General features: G+C 34.3%; 1 protein-coding gene across 1 annotated transcript in view; it reads right to left on the reverse strand.

Moving 5' to 3' along the window:
• Positions 1-17,955, reverse strand: part of LOC129227770 (flavin-containing monooxygenase 5-like) — a 35,719-nt gene that overhangs the window by 6,630 nt on the left and 11,134 nt on the right. The gene's annotated exons all lie outside the window — the stretch shown is intronic.

Below are 17,955 nucleotides of genomic sequence, written 5' to 3' on the forward strand. Positions count from 1 at the left end.
CGACTTGAAAATAACTTAAAATAAAAATAAAAATCCAGTTATCATCCAATTTTTATAAATATAAAATTATCAGTAACTTAAATACTTGAAATCTGTTTTGAAAATAAAAATTCGATTTAAGGAAAAAATCTTATTGAACAAAGAATAATCGAATTTAAAAAATTCGAACTTTGCTACAGTAAATTTTCAAATAATAAAAACAGCTAAAACTGCCTTTTTGGAGGAGGAAAAAGAAGCAGCCACTTGCTTCAGAGTTGCTATGAATCGCGTCTTCAATGCATAATAATGTGCACTTATCGATATTTAGACATCCAACATTTTGTTGAAAATCAATAACAATCTTCAAATCAAAGATAAAGCATTAAAATAACATTAAATCAAATAGAAAACTAGACCAGTCATCTGGCTAAAAGTTACTTCTTAAATAATGTCATGAGATTAAATCTGTCTGATTTTACGTAAAAAAATAGAATTTCTTCGGTGAAACTCATGACAACAGAATTTCCGCATTTGGATGCTTTGTATGCAAGACGCGATCGCGTTCCACATTGGCAACTTTGAAGATTCTACTCTGTGCTAAAGAAAAACGAAAACATTACTAAAGTAGATGAGTACTCGTAAGTGAAGTCAAAAGTAATTCTTGCTTTTAATAAGTTGTAATTTGTTTTGTCATTGATTTAAATCTTTGGAGTACCTGTTTTCAGAAAATAAAATTAACCCATGTCGCAAATATTGTATTGTGTTTTCTATAAAACTGGTCAGGGGTCAATTGTCTCCCCCCTCCCTCGTAAAAAATGTGTGTACATATAAGTGGACGTGGTTTTGTTTTACGTTAAAATTTGCATTGAGTTGCAACCCCCTCACCCAAGGAACAATTCGAAATGATAATCCTGTCTATACCAGATTATAGTCTTGTATTGCTATGCTGAGATGTGTCTACACTGTTAAAAATTTTCCGGAAAATTTACGGTACTTGTTACTGGCATCCATGTTGCCAGGAACTATTACCGTAAAAATCAAGTGTTACTGTAAAATTTTACGGTTTCCTCGGTAGGCCACAGCAACCAGTTGGCGCTGGGATCGCTTATTTCTCCGGTATAAATTACCGTAAAAATCAGCGATGCGTCGGCGATGCAATTTTACAGTAACAATTACCAGAAAATCTTCCTGAATTTTTAGCAGTGTACACAAGCGAATGCATAACATTTCGTTTGCTGGCAAGAGAAGTAGCACATATCAAAAATTTGAAAAAATCTTATTAATTGATTTAAAGTTTAAATTTAATGCTATTTCTTGCCATGAAACTCGTACGAAGCTAATTGACGTGTGATGGCTTTAAATGATGTAGTGACATTAAATGTTCACTATTGATTTCGACTACAAAAACCAAGCAGTAAACGTATCATAAAAGTGCTGTGAGATGTGCGTGCAGGGTTGCCAGACGTCCCGGATTTCAAGGGACAGTCCCGTATTTTGAGAAATTGTCCCGTGTCCCGGGGAACTTCCATACGGGACGGCTAAAGTCCCGTATTCTAGCTAATAACAATATTGTACAAAACGAGACATTTTAAGGGAAAAAAAATTTAAAAAAAAGGTTAATAAACAGCAATTAGAAAATTAAAGAGCAAAAAGTTCCGAGACGGCGGACTCTATAGTAAACTGCTTGACACTTACTAAAGCCTTGATTGAGTCAGACTTTGCTTTACGATCAGTTTCATCATTTTCAGCCAACAGTACCATCGTCAATTTTGAAAGAAATAAGTCAGTATATACCCTACTTAGAGAGCAAAAGAAAAATTTACTTTAAGTCAGGGTGTTTAGCTCATATAGTTAACACTGTATTTCGCCATGCTGTTGTCGCTTTAGAAATTGATGTCAAAACTATTGTTTAAAAAATTTATTCACATTTTTCAAGATCTGCAACTAAGCGGGATGACCTGAATGAGTTTAAGTTTGCTAACCTAGAGTTTAAAAAGCTACTAAAACATATCCCGACACGAGGGCTAAGTTTAGCTCCTGTTGTAGATCGACTCATTTAATCTTGGCCTTATCTCATGAATTATTTTATAAGCGAGGGAGAATCCATCCTTAAGCCCCTCAGAAAATTGCTTTCAAGTGAAGAAAGTTGCAAGCTCAAACATCTGAAACCAATACGTTTGCATTAGTTTTCCATTTTCTTAGTAATGTGTCCCCCGTTTTTTAAGTTACCCGTAAAATCTTCAAAATGAATCTACAACTGCAGCTGATAACTTAATGATATTGTGACACATTCGGTAAAACAGCTAGAGAGCAGATTTGAAGATAAATTTTATAAATCGTTCGTCACTAAAACCTTAAAACATCTAGACGGTAGAAAAATACAATATCTGACAGAGATACCAGACATTTTTTGAAATAGCTGTGAATTACATGAGAAAGTAGTTTGATTTCATAGATAAAAATCCCCTTTTTGTTTTAAGAAAAATGGCTTTTATGGATGAAGTAGTTGTCTTGTCAGCTATTGTAAAACAGTTACATATTGAAAATAAAGTATCAGTAGATGATCTGTACGACGAGTTTTCATCAATAAAGAAGTGCTTAACAGCTTAGTTGCACAAAAAGATATGAATGAAGTCGATAAGTGGCAAATGATGTATTAAAATTATTTTACTCATTCAGATTTCTCGATTGGCTGGTATGGCACTAAAAAACAACTTTTGCTGAACGATTAATTTCATTACTATTTCAGATAAAGTAGTCACATTTAACAGGAAAATTTTTCGATTGCACCTTTTAACTTATAGCGAACGCAAGTAAAAAAATAATTAGCACCTGTTCCTATCAACGTCGTAATGTTTACTGAACTTCGTTCTGTTGCTTGCTTTATTCTTTGAGTTAGAGTTCCTTCACAAATGTGCTCACCCATAAACATACTAAGAGAAATCTATGGAAAGCTATTATAACATGGTTGTTTATCACTCCGTAAAAATACATAACCAATGGTTACCCTCAACCTCAAAAATATCCCCCCCCCCTTTCACTCCTCGAAGCCTGTCTCGTATTTACTGTTCTTAAATCTGGCAACACTGTGTGCGTGTGGTAGCGTTGAAGGATAAATCACTTTAAGATAAATCTTGATTTTCTCCAACGCTTTTTTTTGTGTGTGTGGCACTATTGTCACGGGCAGCTATTGCAACACGTTGATGTGGGGTTAAAACTTACAACCATGAGATACAAAGCAGCCAAAACGGTAGGACAATTTTAATCGTTTTGTTTAATCATTTCGAGTGAAAATTTAATTAATTTGAAGCAGGATTAGTGTTACAGTTTTGGTTACATCAGTGGTGTCCATTGATTTTTTTCTACGCGAGGGCCGCACCTCATTAAAATAATTCTCGCGGGCTAGAACACATAAAATTTCAAAAGATTTCACTCTTTTCTAAAACATTGGAAAAGGAAGGAAAACTTCAAATAATTACTGTTATGAGTTACTTTACATTTTATTAAATGTATGATTTTCAGAAACCAATTTCTGACTATTTGGCACCTGATTTGTGGTATAGGCGCTAATCGTGCTTTTCGATTTGTAACATACCTAATGGGCCACACGGATCGACTCTGCAGACCGTAGGTTTGGCACCACTGAGTTTATACGTATAAAAAGATTCATACGTAGATTTTATCCATAGTGTGCTTTTAATGTATTCTTAGCCCTGCTTTTTTATGTATTTTATTTTTTTAAATTTCAGGTGGCTGGCGCGAACTCTTACGTTTTGGAAGAGAACTTTATCTGTGGCAAATTAAATGACAAACCTACTCCAGTACATACAGCTAGATTCCCACATGCCTTGTACTTAACTTCTGATTGGTGAACATGATGAGATTTGTCCTCGTGACTGGTCGAAAGCTACATCGAAAAAATTTCGACCGGTACGAGAATTTCATCGAAAGTCTTTACTAGAATTGCAACTGATACAGCAATAATCTTATTTTCCCCATTATGAATCTAATGTATAAAAAAGTTGGATTCGTGAAAATTTTCAAGCTTCGAATCGTCTTTTTTGCTGCTAATTAACCCTCTATTTATGGGGCCTCTTAAGTCTCCTGGGTGTAGTTCTTTTTGCCGCTTTGACCCACAGACTGCTCAATTTTCTTTTTCGTGAAGATGTTTCAAAATACGCATATTTTAATAAACAATCACGAAAAAAAATGCGTAGTCGACTCTGAGCAACAGTAAGATATCTAATCCCAGGAATAAGGGTGAAATATCCTACTGATGCTTTGAGCGAATGACATCTTTTTAAAATAAAAGTAGAACCTTGTATATCCGGGTCCTCTGTTAATCCGAGCCGAAATTGTAGAGTTTATAAAAAAAAGTATGCTCGCACGGATAAAAATTAAAATATTTGAACTATAAGTGCGCCAAACGTTTGATTTTTATTTTTGTTAAATCTCTAACTTCTGCATAGATTGTGAAATAAATTATTATCAAGGTGTCCTTGGCGCTCCAGTCTGACACTACTACAGCTAGTTGAACAAAAATGATAAAAGTACTTGATTGATTAATAAATGAAGTATGGATTGTGCAAAATAATCCTATGTAATTGTTAAAAATCCTTGTTTTTTTCTTTTACTAATAAAGCTGAAAGTCTCTCTGTCCGGAGGATGTCTGGATCTCTGACGCGCATAGCACCTAGACCGTTCTGCCGATTTTCATGAAATTTGGCACAAAGTTTGTAGCATGGGGGTGTGCACCTCGAAGCGATTTTTCGAAAATTCGATGTGGTTCTTTTTCTATTTCAATTTTAAGAACAAAAATATTATAAGATGGACGAGTAAATTACGAAATTATCATAACGTGGAACCGTAACATGGGTACAAGCCAATTGGCGAGAAAATTCACCATACATTTGTAAACATACAGACGAACCAAAAGACCTTTTAATTTTTCTATTACGGGCAAAGTCGGGTACCACAAGTACTGTAATAAAAGTTGCGTCTGCTTTGTTTTGCTTGTATTCCATTCTACCCGGATTGCCTTTGATTCCAGTCCAGAAAAACTAGGTCTTATTGTATTAAAAAGTTGAATAAGATATTACGCTTAATAAGACCACATTGATTGTGCTAAACTCTAGTTTAATTCCCCCCACCCTCCAACTTCATTTCTTTCTTTCGTATTTTTTTTGGAAAAGGAACAAACTTGCAACAAGCAAGTCTACGCAAATGCAATCGGAGGTGTGTATTTTGAGCAATAATTAGCTGTCCATCTATACTGCAGAAAATATATTACCTACATTTTAACAATGAATAAAGCTGGATAAGATTCTATATGAACGTAAACTCTTGCTGGTGGAAATGGCGTATTGAACAAAATTGTTAAATTTACGTTTTCCCCGGTAATCGCGGGATACGTTGGGAGCGAGTTAAAGCTAGAAAGAGCACTCAAAAGGTCAATGAGCATATAATTCTTGGATGATTGTGCAAGTTGTGTTTTGAAAGCGTCGAGAGACGAAAGTATACAGAACCAAAACTGCAGTGAATATTTAAAAAATGGTGAATGAGAGAGAATAAAGTACAAAAGGGAACAAACCCACTAAATCAGGGATTCTCTTTTTTCCGACCTATGCACCACTTTGTGTACCATTTACTGTATGTATCCCAAGCAAAAATAGTTTTTTTTTAGCAGGTAATGTTAGTTTAAGTTTTACTTAATTTGCCTGTACCATGAGTGAAACGAGAGGAGGAAGGGGGGGGGGGGGGAGGATATTTAAGCGATGCTTTAAACTTTAACGCGCTTATCTGTCATACATTTCAGGTGTTTATTTTATAGACCAAAACCCACTCTAGAAAAATGTTCTGGTTGCAGCCGTGTTCTAATCATTTTGTCACATGTAAACTTTTCAGGCAGCAATATTAATTTAAATTGGGTTTTACTCTGAAAAATACCGTTTTAAGTCCAGATTGAGCTGAATTATACCAAATTAGGAGTCATAAATTTCATCGCATGCATATACGGTTAAGCCAGTTCTCAAAAACAAAATGTAGAAGTTCAAAACTTACTTTACGATTAATTGTTTTCTCAATGTCGCATTTTATTACGATACCAAGGCGTACGGAAATATTTACAGCTATTTAATTCAAGAAATTATTTTAAACTTGATTGAATTTTAAATGTATATTAAACCTAAATATCTTTCTTACTTGTATCTTCATTGCAGCGAAGAAAATGAGTTATGCATGGAAACAGATCAAGAAAGTTTTCTTCAAGCTTTTCTAAAAACCGCTCAATTATTTTTTTAAAGTTTAAATGTGTTAACTACTTTCAAATCCAGTCTTGATGAGAGCCGATCAAATTCCTATTATTTAATTATTTCTATATTAATAAAATATTTTATTTATGAAGTGAATTTAATTAACAATTACCTAATAACTGTTTTCTAATGTTATCTTACTACAGGCCCGTTCCGAACTTGTTCGAGTTGAAAAATTACCTGTCTTGCATAAATGTTATGCAGATTTGTTTTGTTTTAAAATGTCATGGTATACTACATTATTTGTTCCGTTTCTTTTTCCTTTGAGATTTTAAAAGAAATTGATTCACTTCATTTTTTTTAATCAAAAGAGACCAACCTTTTTTTCTTCGCGAACAATATAATCTTCCTAAATATAACGTCGAACTGCGCGTAATTGTTCGTTTGACCTTCAGTTTTGATGATAGTGATGGTATAAGAAATTAAAAATTACAATTACTTATATTGGAAATTGAAATGTGCAAGGACCATGGGTTGGGGGAATTCGAGAAACATGAGCTGACTAAACTGTTGCGGGTCTAGTAAGAATACTTTAAATCATATTAGTCCATATTAATTTTACTTGAGGGTCCATTTCCATTGCATACATAGAACAAATTAAAGTTTCAAAATGAAGTTATTAGAGTACCGCCTTGAACATTCTTTGACTCTAAAAGCTTTGCAATGTCCAAGGCTAATAGAATGATTAACACTGTATCCTCTGAGGCTTTAAATGTAAAGGTTTCAGTGGTTCTTACTGCTGACATTGAAACCTTTTTTTCGTTCACGTGTGTCCATCCCTCTGCATTTAGTTCAAAGAGAATCTTCAACCACTTATTTGTTTCCAATTCGTGACAATCTGATTTTTTTTACGTGTATAAAAATAAAGCAGCACGAAACAAACTGTTAGCGGAGACAAACTATTGGTTAAAAAAAATTAGTTTAAACACATTTGTGCATAATTTATAGACTTTCACTCAGTAAGAATGCACCTTTCATAAATTGAAATAATTTTTCAAATAGGTGCAATGGTTCCGGAGATTACCTCGAATATATAAACACACAAAAATTCAGTCTCTATAATATTAGTATAGATTATATTAGTATAGGTTATCAGTAAACCGGGATGTCGTACCAGTAAACGGTTAGTAACAAGAAGTTCCGTCTAGAACTAAACGAGCCTACTTTCCCGTATACCAATATCGACTTTCAGTATCTGATCAATATTCTCAAAATTAGCTAAATCTCAAATTATTTCAAACATATTTTTTTAATATTTTAAGCCATTTTCTAGAAATAAAATATGCCTCGATCATCTAAAGAATTTGATGCGTAGAGTAGCACCTTTTAAATGAAGCAGCTAATACATTTTCTCCATTAAAAAAATCTAATTGCTTTAAAAAGAATTAAAATTAAATGCTCGAAAAATAAATACATCACATAAGAAGAAAAAAAAAAGTGTTTTTCCCTTGTTGCTAAAAAATAATTTTGAAAATGTAATGTACTAAAATAAAAACAATAAAATATCAACTCTGAGAAATAATTCTCGTTGTCGAAAAAAAAAAATAGTCTGCGCACATCTTTATGTAGACGCACAATAAAGTATTCTGAATTTCTCCGCCAAAAACTGAATACATAAAACTTTAGAGTGAAAGTAAATACTAATCATACTAACAACAATTATTTCACTGCAAAAACCATGGCTACGGAGTCTATCTGATTTTGGGACAAAACACTCAGGTTCGAGAACCGAAAGTTTTAAGTTCGAAGACTCTGAGTTGGAATATGTCATTTTCCCTTGAAGTCCGCAAACTCTGCCAATGTTTGCAGAGTCGGAGTTGGACTTATTTTTTGATACAAAAGGTGGAGTGAGTTTTTTTTCTCCGTGTATACATTTTTGCCAAATTTTCAGAGTCAAAGTCAAATCGGAGCCCGGCTAATTTTCGGGCACAGAAGTCGGATTCAAGTGTCCCAAAATTCTTGGAGTCTGTGTCGGGAGTAGGTCGGTCAAGAACTAATTCCAACAAATTTTTTTTGAAGTAAATCCGCCTTTAAGTTCGGAATCCATATTGATTTTCAGTTTCCCCGTAGGCGGTAACGTTAAGAGATTTGAACTGTTCAAAACTGAACGAAAAATTGTTCAAATCAAAATATGAAATACGGGAATGATGAAATGTCCTCGCCGAGATCTTTCGAACAAAATAAAATTTGTTCGAATTTGACTATTCACTCAAAAGTTATTACGGGGGGGGGGGGGGGAGACAGACATTTTCTCCCATCTCAATACCCTACTTTCCAATTTTTCGATATTTATTTACTTATTTATTTGACTTTGTTTTCTGCAATATTTTTAAGATACATTAATCCTTCTTTCATGATGCTTTCTTTCTCCGACTTTTAATGGAAAAGTAGGCTAAAGAAGGGGTAATTTGATAACTTGTTTACATTAAAAAAAATCTTTTTGAAAGATTTGGGAATAAGCTTTCACTAAGGCGATGGATAAGACACTAAAAGGTCATCTACCTGTGGAATAGATCGGCAAGGCGAAGGCCGCCCCGAAGCTTTGTGCCCTAGATATTCTCGTCTGCAGATACTTTTCCGCATGCTTACTCTAGCGAGGCGAAGAGGAAGCGCAGAAACAATTGACGAATATTTACAGCAGTCTTTATTCGCTTAAAAATTCGAATATTTTAGGACATTATTAGATGCTTTGTCGAACCGTTTTGTTATGAGCTAGGCAAATAAAATTCTGAGGCTTCTATTTAAAATTTGCATTAGAAATTGGGTCAAACCATAAGTACTTTCGTTTTAACAGAAGAGAAAAAGAACTTTGAAAAAATGCCGGATATTGTACTCTGTCATTCAAGAAAGAATTGAGTCTTTCAATTTGAAACTGCCTTACTCATATTTTAACAGTTTAAATGTTTATTTGTTGATATAAAACGGAAGAAAAATTTTGTATAGCAATCAAATATTTAGAAATAATTAAATTTTCAAATAATTGCTTGCATGATTGCATAGACCCTACTGGTGGACAAATTAATGCGCATGCGCAATCCGAGAAAAAGAAGAATTGCGCATTGGAAGTTGTCTGCCGGCCGAGTCGTGTCTTATACCAGAATATGTACCTTGAATCCCCTAGGCGGCTGGTGCATAAAAAAAGGGGGGGGGGGGGCGTCAGGTTAAATGAGCAGCATTTTGAAAGCGAACTTTATAAAAAAAAAAAAAGGCAATTTAATTGTTCGTCATCACTCATTAAAAGACGTTCTTTAAAAAAAATTCAGGACACTACCTCAAACTAGACAGCTGACTCCAGTCGACTCCCTCCGTATTCGAAGCTCCATATCAGTTTTCATGAAAGAAAAACTTTAAAACCCACTTCCTAAGGCAATTTTTCTTTAAATACAAATCTATCAATTTTTATCATTTTTCATTATATCGTTAATTTCAGACTTATAAAAGGAGCTTTTTCCCCTTTTTAAAGAAGTTAATATTTGTAGATTCCTTCGCCAGACTTTTGAAAATAGACGTACAGCTGAGAAATTCATAAAAAAAAGTGACTTATAAATGTATTATTAACGTAATTGTCAAACAACATTCATTCTAGCTACACATTGTGTAACTAGTAACTATGGAATTGAAGAAAAATCGATTTAAAAAGAATAAATTGCCCGATGTATCTAACATTTGCATACGAAAACCACATCAAGTGGCTTTGATGGACTAAAACCCGACTGATCAAAAGATAGCATACTTTGTGTCTTAGAGGAACATCATTTTGTTTTCGAACAATTGTTCCAAGAACTGAAGGGAAAATGGAATTACGTTCATATCAATTTTGCCCTCGAGATTATAGAAAACAGATAAGAACGAAAGTTTAAGAATTGTCAAAGCCAGAACCTATTGTTCGTTCTCAAAAACACAATGAATCTAGTTGTTACTTGAAATTAAACACGTGTATTGAAAATTACTTCTCTAAAAATTTTCCTTTTAACATCAGTGCCGACGGAAACCTATTGTTATGAATTTCAGCACGTTCACGTGACAAGTTGTTGAACGTGACACATGCCAGTAATCTAACTCGGCACAGCACCAAAGTAGTAGGTTCACAGCTGTGTCAATTTCACCAGCTTTGCAGTTATCACAATCAGTAAAATTTTTTTACGGAAAATATTTGGGGAAAAAAATACTGGCATAGCGGAGCCGTGTACTATAATCTCTAAAAAAAAGAATTCTGAAAACGATGCAGCTTTTTAAAGTTTTTTTTTTTCGAGGCGGGGAGTTTAAGTTGAAATAAAACAACAAAATCTTAATATCTATAAAATTTGATTTGACATAATTTTACGCTAATTTTTAATAATATTTAAATCGGAAGTTTTTGTCACACACTTAATCGTTGCAACGCCATTTGAAGTTTTTTAATACGTTGATTAATTTACGCAAGTAGGGATTGCAATACCGGTATTTGGTATTAGTGGAATACCGATATTAATACCGGAATTTGAAAAATCTTAACTTATCAAAACGCGTTATTTTTTGTCATCATTCATACTTTTGTGAAAAAAGTACAGTAGACCCTCGTTTTACGCAATTTCGATTTTACGCGGTTTAAGATTTGACACCTTTATTTTACGCGGATGAGTTTCGGTTTTACGCGGATGCGGCAATGCAATAAGATAAAACTTTCCCCTTTTTGAAAATCCAAACTCCTAAAGATTACAGATAATAAACTACATTTTGGCGTGCTATCAATCCAGCTTGGCCACTGGAGACATTTTATGCGATTGGTTCTAGACTCTTTCCCGAAGTAAAGTTATTAAACTCGCACAGTTCAGAGTCGGCACACAGTTTAGAGCTCACTGGAAGAAGAGTTTTTAGGAGTGACAAATGAGGATAAAACCAACGAGGATACCGACATCGATAACTCACAACCAAAAACGTTCACATTGAGAATTTTGATCCACTCGTAGAGAATAGAAATGATGTTTCTGATTTGTTAGTGAAGGAAGATTCTATCATGGAAATGGATGCGTTAATTGTCTGCAAAGAACTACAGAGAAATTCTTAATGACTGCCAAAAGACGATCATAGCCAGCTCCTTTTTATTAACAGAACATGAAGCAAATTTAGGTTCTTTATGCATGTTGTGCATAGAAATCAATAAAAGTACACATAAAACTTATTATACTGTTAATCACTAGAATGAAGGTTTTCTTTCTAAACCTATGGAACCTAACTTCTCTTTTAACACTAATATTGTCTTAATTTACGCGGTTTCGATTTACGCGGCATTTCCGTGGAACGTAATCCCCGCGTAAAACGAGGGTCTACTGTATTATAATTACGAAAATTTATTGTGAGTAAATGTTCTCATTAGAAATCGGCAATTGCAAGAAGCATAAAGCATCTATTGAATTGTCACTTAGCCTAGAACTCATTTTAGTGCATACACTTCCCGCGGTTTAAAATACCCTTTCTGAGTTCTCGCTGTTAGTTAATAATATGCGATACACCTGCTCTAATTGCGTTGGTTAGTCGTTCATCTTCAAATAATTCAGTCTCTTGCGTGCCGATTTTGGATACATCTTTCAAAACGTGTGTGTTTCATTTATTTTGAGTATGGCTTTTTTGTAATTTGCAGCTAGCTTTAATTTTTCTTCGAGAGACTGCTCTCTTCCAGTATTAACAACATTTCCAACAATGTCCTTCTGATCTGGACAGGTTTGTGTCCTTTTTATAAAACCTTTGGCTTAAAATTTGCCATAAAAACTTAATTTAATCTTGTTAGTTCCTTTTATTATGTTAAATATTCTTCATAATCATGTAATTTGCTGCAAATAAAATTAGTTCTAATAATATCAGGTGAAAAATTTGCTTTCATAAATAGAACTTATTTTTAAATTTATGGTAGTACCTGTTATTCCCACTGTGCAGACGCAAAACAGTCCCGCCAAATAAACACCTGAATAGCGAGACAGTACAGCGCACCAATACTGATGACAACACAATACCAAATTTTTCTTGTTAGTATAAAATGTGAAAATTGATCATTAAAAGTTGCCCATAGTTGACAAATATTCAAGGCAGTTTAAATAAATATTTTTTAAAGTACTGCTGCAATTGACAGCTGGATTAAATTATTCATAGCATAAATACACTTGCAATTTCTCTTGAAATTAAATTTTATAAAAAGGCAAGTGAGTGATCAAAAGGAAAGAAATAAAAACATGGTACTACTTTTACGAGCTTCTGTGGCTCCATGGCAAAAGTTTCACTTCACAAGCCGGAGGTTGCGGGTTTGATTCCCGCCGGTGCCCTGGGTGTTTCCTCTATGTGCTGTAAATCTTTTGTTGTCTTATCTGTTAAGTCCAACCTTTCGGGGCAATGGCACCAATCTTTCCGTAGTAGTTTATTACGGATACAACTGCTTTTTTTTTAAAGATATTCTATTAATTTGTGTTTTTATAAAATAAATTTTATTAATTTATAGATTGATTTCGGTACCATCTCATCGAGAAAGAATAAATTTGAAGCTTAATTTAAGTAGCATTAGATTTCTAATATGTTAAATTGAAAACTCCTTAATTAAAACTTTTTACTACTTTCAACAAATGCCGTTATTTCAAAATTGTAAATCAACTCTAAATACCGGTATTCGACATATAGGTATACCAGTATTGCAATTACCATACACTGTTATAACTAGAGGGTCCAGACGAGTGAATATATTCCCCCTAAGGTGAAAGCATGGTGACCAAGGGTGCCATATTGGCCAGGAAGTAAAGCAGAGGTGCGAAAGTAGCAGACAGTCGTAGACAGGGGTGCCAAAACAGCAAGCAATCGCTAAATGACTTGCTGGCGCATGCGCTTCCGGCATACATTCACCATTCAACCACTTCAATATGGCGGACGAATGATAGGTTGCACTACGCGTGGCTTCTACGTCTTTCACATTGAATGAAGTACACTATTGGATTAAATCTCAACTTTTGTAGGATAATTCTTTAAAATAACAAGTAAGTACAGCTTTTGACCACTTTGTAGCTTTTAGGGCTTTCAAACATAGTTAAAAGTACGTTTAATGCTTTTCAGTTACCGTTAGTCCGTTACGATACCGTAATACCGTTAGTTGTTTATTTTCAGGTTACCGTTACTATCGTGAAAATTCCATCATTCACACAAAACGCTACTAAATGTATCTATCATTATTTTCTTGAATACTCGATAAGCAACATTTAATCACCGAAATAGTAACCGCAATGATATTTTCAATAACCAACAAGTGAGAACCTAAATAAAAATGATTCTTGTGCTTCGTGTAGCGAGTGCAAAAAATAAAAAAGAAATCTCTCTCCGTCTATCTTTTTCTTTTGCTTTTTCGTTCAAGTGTTTGAATCATTTCCTGTTAGCGGTTATTCGATAGTGTTAGGAGTTTCTTTAAATTTTTAACTGTCGAAAAATTTTTATGCGCATTTTATTTTATTGTTATTTTGATTGAAATGTTGAACCTTTGAGAAACGATTTTGTTTTATCGTAACTTTAATATCCCAGAATATTTTTGGCTGTTCATGTAAATAATTCATAAGTACACCTACACTTTACTTTCGGTGCGGTTATTTCTCACAAATGATCATTAACTTAACTATGATTATTCAAATAATTACTCGTCTTTAACTTTAAATATATTTGTGACAACTCTTTGATACCAAATAAAGTCTGTAGATATTTATTGTTTTATTCATCTTTAATATTACTTTGTAAAACAAAAAAAAAAAAAAACTCATCAGTACGCAGAATTTTTTCACAAGTTTTTTACCGCCCCGAGAGTTATTATAATTATTATTATTTTATTTATTTTTAAGAAAAGGATAAAAATTTCACAGGTCCGCAATGTTTTTCATTTGTTTTTACCGACCCGTGGGTCAAAAGAGGTTGAGAAACACTGATGTAGAGAATGATCAGATGAATTAAAGCAATGAGCACTTCTTAACTATGTTGAAAACTCTGAAATATGGTCAAATGCTGTAATTACAAGTTTTAATCATTTCCAGTACTGAATTCATGCAATGTGAAAAGTGTGCAAAACGTAGACTATCATGAATCAAAACAAAACTATTAAAAAAAGAAAAATACACAACTGTATTCAAAAACGCACACAATACGGGGGAGGGGGGGGGAGGATCTACAGTAAAGGTGCCATTTCTCTCTCCGAAGGTTCATTCTTTTCACCCCGGCTGCCTACTTTTTGAAAGGTGCCTGTTTTTCACCCTAGTTAGAGGTGAAATTTCGGCTCCGTATTGGGTGCCGCTGGTGAACAAGCGTTTCGCCCCTGAAAGGTGCCGAATGCAACCTGTAGTTTTAACAGTGTACGGAAGGAAAAGGTGGAGTTTGCGTTCGAAAGCTTTTAAACTATCTTACTACAGACGCAAACGTGAGCACTGCGCTGTTTAAAATAAGCCATTGGCGTGCTCACCAGTGGCGCGCTCAAAGGGAGGGCCCAGGGGTTCACCCCTCCCATTGCCCTTGAGTTTTTTAATTGAATATAATCCTATATAGTCAATTAGGTCTTTTTTTTATTCGACTATATAGTACGTAAAATTATTCCAAGCTAAGGAAACAATTTCAGATTAAATAAAATTTATTTTCTTTCCTTACAAATTCGAACCGTATATATGAACATATAAATTTTTCTAGAAGGATGGTTTTGCTTCGTTGATTTATTTTTAACTACGAAAAGAGTAAACACATTCATTTTCGTACTTTGTTATTTTTAATTAAGTATTTATTATTCATATATTTATTTATTAACTAATTCTAAGTAATTATTGAATAATTTTGTTTTAATGTTTTTTGTTTCGACAAAATCAAAAGAATGTTTGGATGCGAGTTGAAGTATATGACAATGGTAGACCTACGATCCTGGACCCCTCTTGAGAAATTTCTGAGTGCGCCACTGTTGCGCACTGTACCCCCATTAGCTCATAAAAACAAACGTTACGCTGTTAGGCTTTTAATTTCGTACTTCATACACTTTAAAATGCTTTTCTCGTTTCTAAAAATTTCCGTGGGCGAGCACCTAGGTACCTTTCGGAGCGTGATTTAATTCTCTCGGGTGCAGTGGTGTAGCCTGAAGAAGGGGCCACTGTGCCGGACCCATCCCGAAATGTTCGGCCAAGTCAAGGTGCCTAAGCGCTGATCCAAAAGCATCTTATAACCCTTCTTGACGAGACGAAAGAGCCTAAAATTGCGCTTATTGGCCTTTAATTTCGGAATATTTCATGGGGCAAGTCCCAGATTCTAAAGCGAGTCCTACTGCTATAGTTGATGGCTTTTTTGAGGAATTCAATTTCAAACAACTTCTAGTAGGAAACTTCCCACCTTTCCATCGCCTAACAACATAGACTAATATAGCTTTAAAATGTTTTTCGCAGGGAGAGCTCGCGAATATCCTGCCCTTTTCCAAAATTTGTAAACGATAGCTTAAAATTTCCTCAAAGAAGAAAAATTTCCGTTGCGTAAACAGAACCATCTCCCTTCAGCTAACGTCACCAAAAAGCCTAGTAAAGCATATTAGGCTTTCAATTTTGGTGATTTTCTTACCTCCCATAACGTCTTAAGCTATAATCTAAAATTGCGCTTTTGAAACTTCAACATCAAATAGTTCCTGGGGACATCCCCCAAGCTCTGGTCCTTCCTTTAGCGTCAAAGATTGTCTAAAATGCGCTTTTAAGACTTCGATTTCAAAATACTTCTGGGGGAGGGACCCTGAGCCTCGCGCATTTTCAAAAGTTACCATCAAATATAACTGGAAATTATGTTATTTCAATTTCGAAATTTCCAAGAGGTAAATTTCTAAAATACACCTCTCACCATAACGTCTCTAAAAATAACCTAAAGTTGCGTTTTAAAATTTTCAAAGTCTGTTCGGTCACTAAGACCAACCGACACTATCCAGATAATTTTGAATCCACAAGTCCTTAATAACTTACACCCGTCAACATTAACCTCCCCTCCCCAACCCAACTGTTCAACCTTCGAATCAACCAACAAGATCAAACATTAATATCCAAGCCGCTTTCAGACAAGGACAAGCGAGATGTTCTTGAAGACTTTTCTAGTGAACTATTTTGGAATCTAAAGTCATGGACATCGTTTAACTTCACTGTTATAAGGAATCAGAAAAAGGAGGTAAAAGGTTTTGTTAGGTCCATTTTAAACCTCTTCAGGGGCTAAAGAGGGTTATTAAGAGTCAGGGGCAGACGGGCCCGCCTGCCGATGCACCCTCCCGGCAATGCGCTCTTGCGCCCTCAAGCTTAAGCCTCTCGTTTTTTTTTTCAATTTGTTAAAAAATATCGTATTTTTAAAATTCTTTGGTGCAAATTTCCTTATTTTTAAAATTTTATTTACCTTATTTTTTGGAGCAACTTCCTTGTTTATTATTTTTTTTGCTGTCACAAACCTCTGCGACTCCCCTTTATTTTCTTTTTAACCGACTTCAAAAAGGAGGCGGTTATCAGTTCATACCGTATGTATGTTTTTTTTTGTTTGTCCACTCATAGCGTCTCACCTAGTGAACCGATTTTGATGATTCTTTTTTTGATGGATAGGGGATGGCTCAACTTAGGTCCCATTACTTTGTTTGACCATATTTGTTCTTTAGAAAAAAGTTATGGGCAAAAAACAGTAAATTTTATGCAATTTCCCTATAATATTGTAGTGAAGTTCGCACTTTTCATTCGTGGATAACGGCGGCTCAGTGGTAGAATTCTCGCCTCCCACACGAGCGCCCCGGGTTCAAATCCCGACCCAAAGTGAATTTTACTAAAATTTCGTTTCTACTGTTTCCCGTATTTTCTCGAATGTTCTATTAATTTCTGTATCTTTCCAAGTCTGGAAAGTTCCAGCACTTTCTCAAGTTGTATATAAGGAGATGTAACGTTCCTTCGTGGTTCAGAATAAAGATCTCGAGTTGAGACTAACGCTTGAGTATTCGCGTCATTTGGCTATCACATTGTCTTCGCTATCTTCATCTACGCGACAATATGAAACTCATTGTTATAAAAGTTTGGTGCCATCTAAGAGTAACATTAATAGTAATTGTAATGATAATTTTGAATAAAGGCTTTTCTAAAGCAATGTAGTGATATAGGGCCGAACTTCTTACTAAGTAACTTCTTACTTTTACTGAAATATCTACATTTACACTAAAAAGAATGAAATAAAAAAATTTTGAAAAAAAAATAGAACCGACTTCAAAATTGCTCTAAAAAGTGAAAAATAATTTTATTCTTTAAACACCATCGATAATACTTTTAAACATAATTTTTGAAGTTGGCGCAAAAACAAAAAGTAAAATCCATTGTAACCATGCTTCGCTCATATTTTTATCAAAAAATCATCCAAAGTTAGGAACGAAACATTTAATCGTTACTCAAATATGCTGTCATCAATGCGTAATGCATTTGGTAGTGAAGAAACTGGACCTGGTTAAATTTATACTTGTAGTTGAGTTATGGCTGTGAATGATTTTATCGATCGTTTTTGCGCCAACTTCAAAAATTATGTTTAAAAGTATTATCGATGGTGTTTAAAGAATAAAATTATTTTTCACTTTTTAGAGCAATTTTGAAGTCGGTTCTATTTTTTTTTTTTCAAAATTTTTTTTACTCTTAAACGTTTGTACCAT

Source organism: Uloborus diversus, chromosome 8 (genome assembly GCF_026930045.1).
Source record: "Uloborus diversus isolate 005 chromosome 8, Udiv.v.3.1, whole genome shotgun sequence".
Lineage (NCBI taxonomy): Eukaryota > Metazoa > Arthropoda > Arachnida > Araneae > Uloboridae > Uloborus > Uloborus diversus.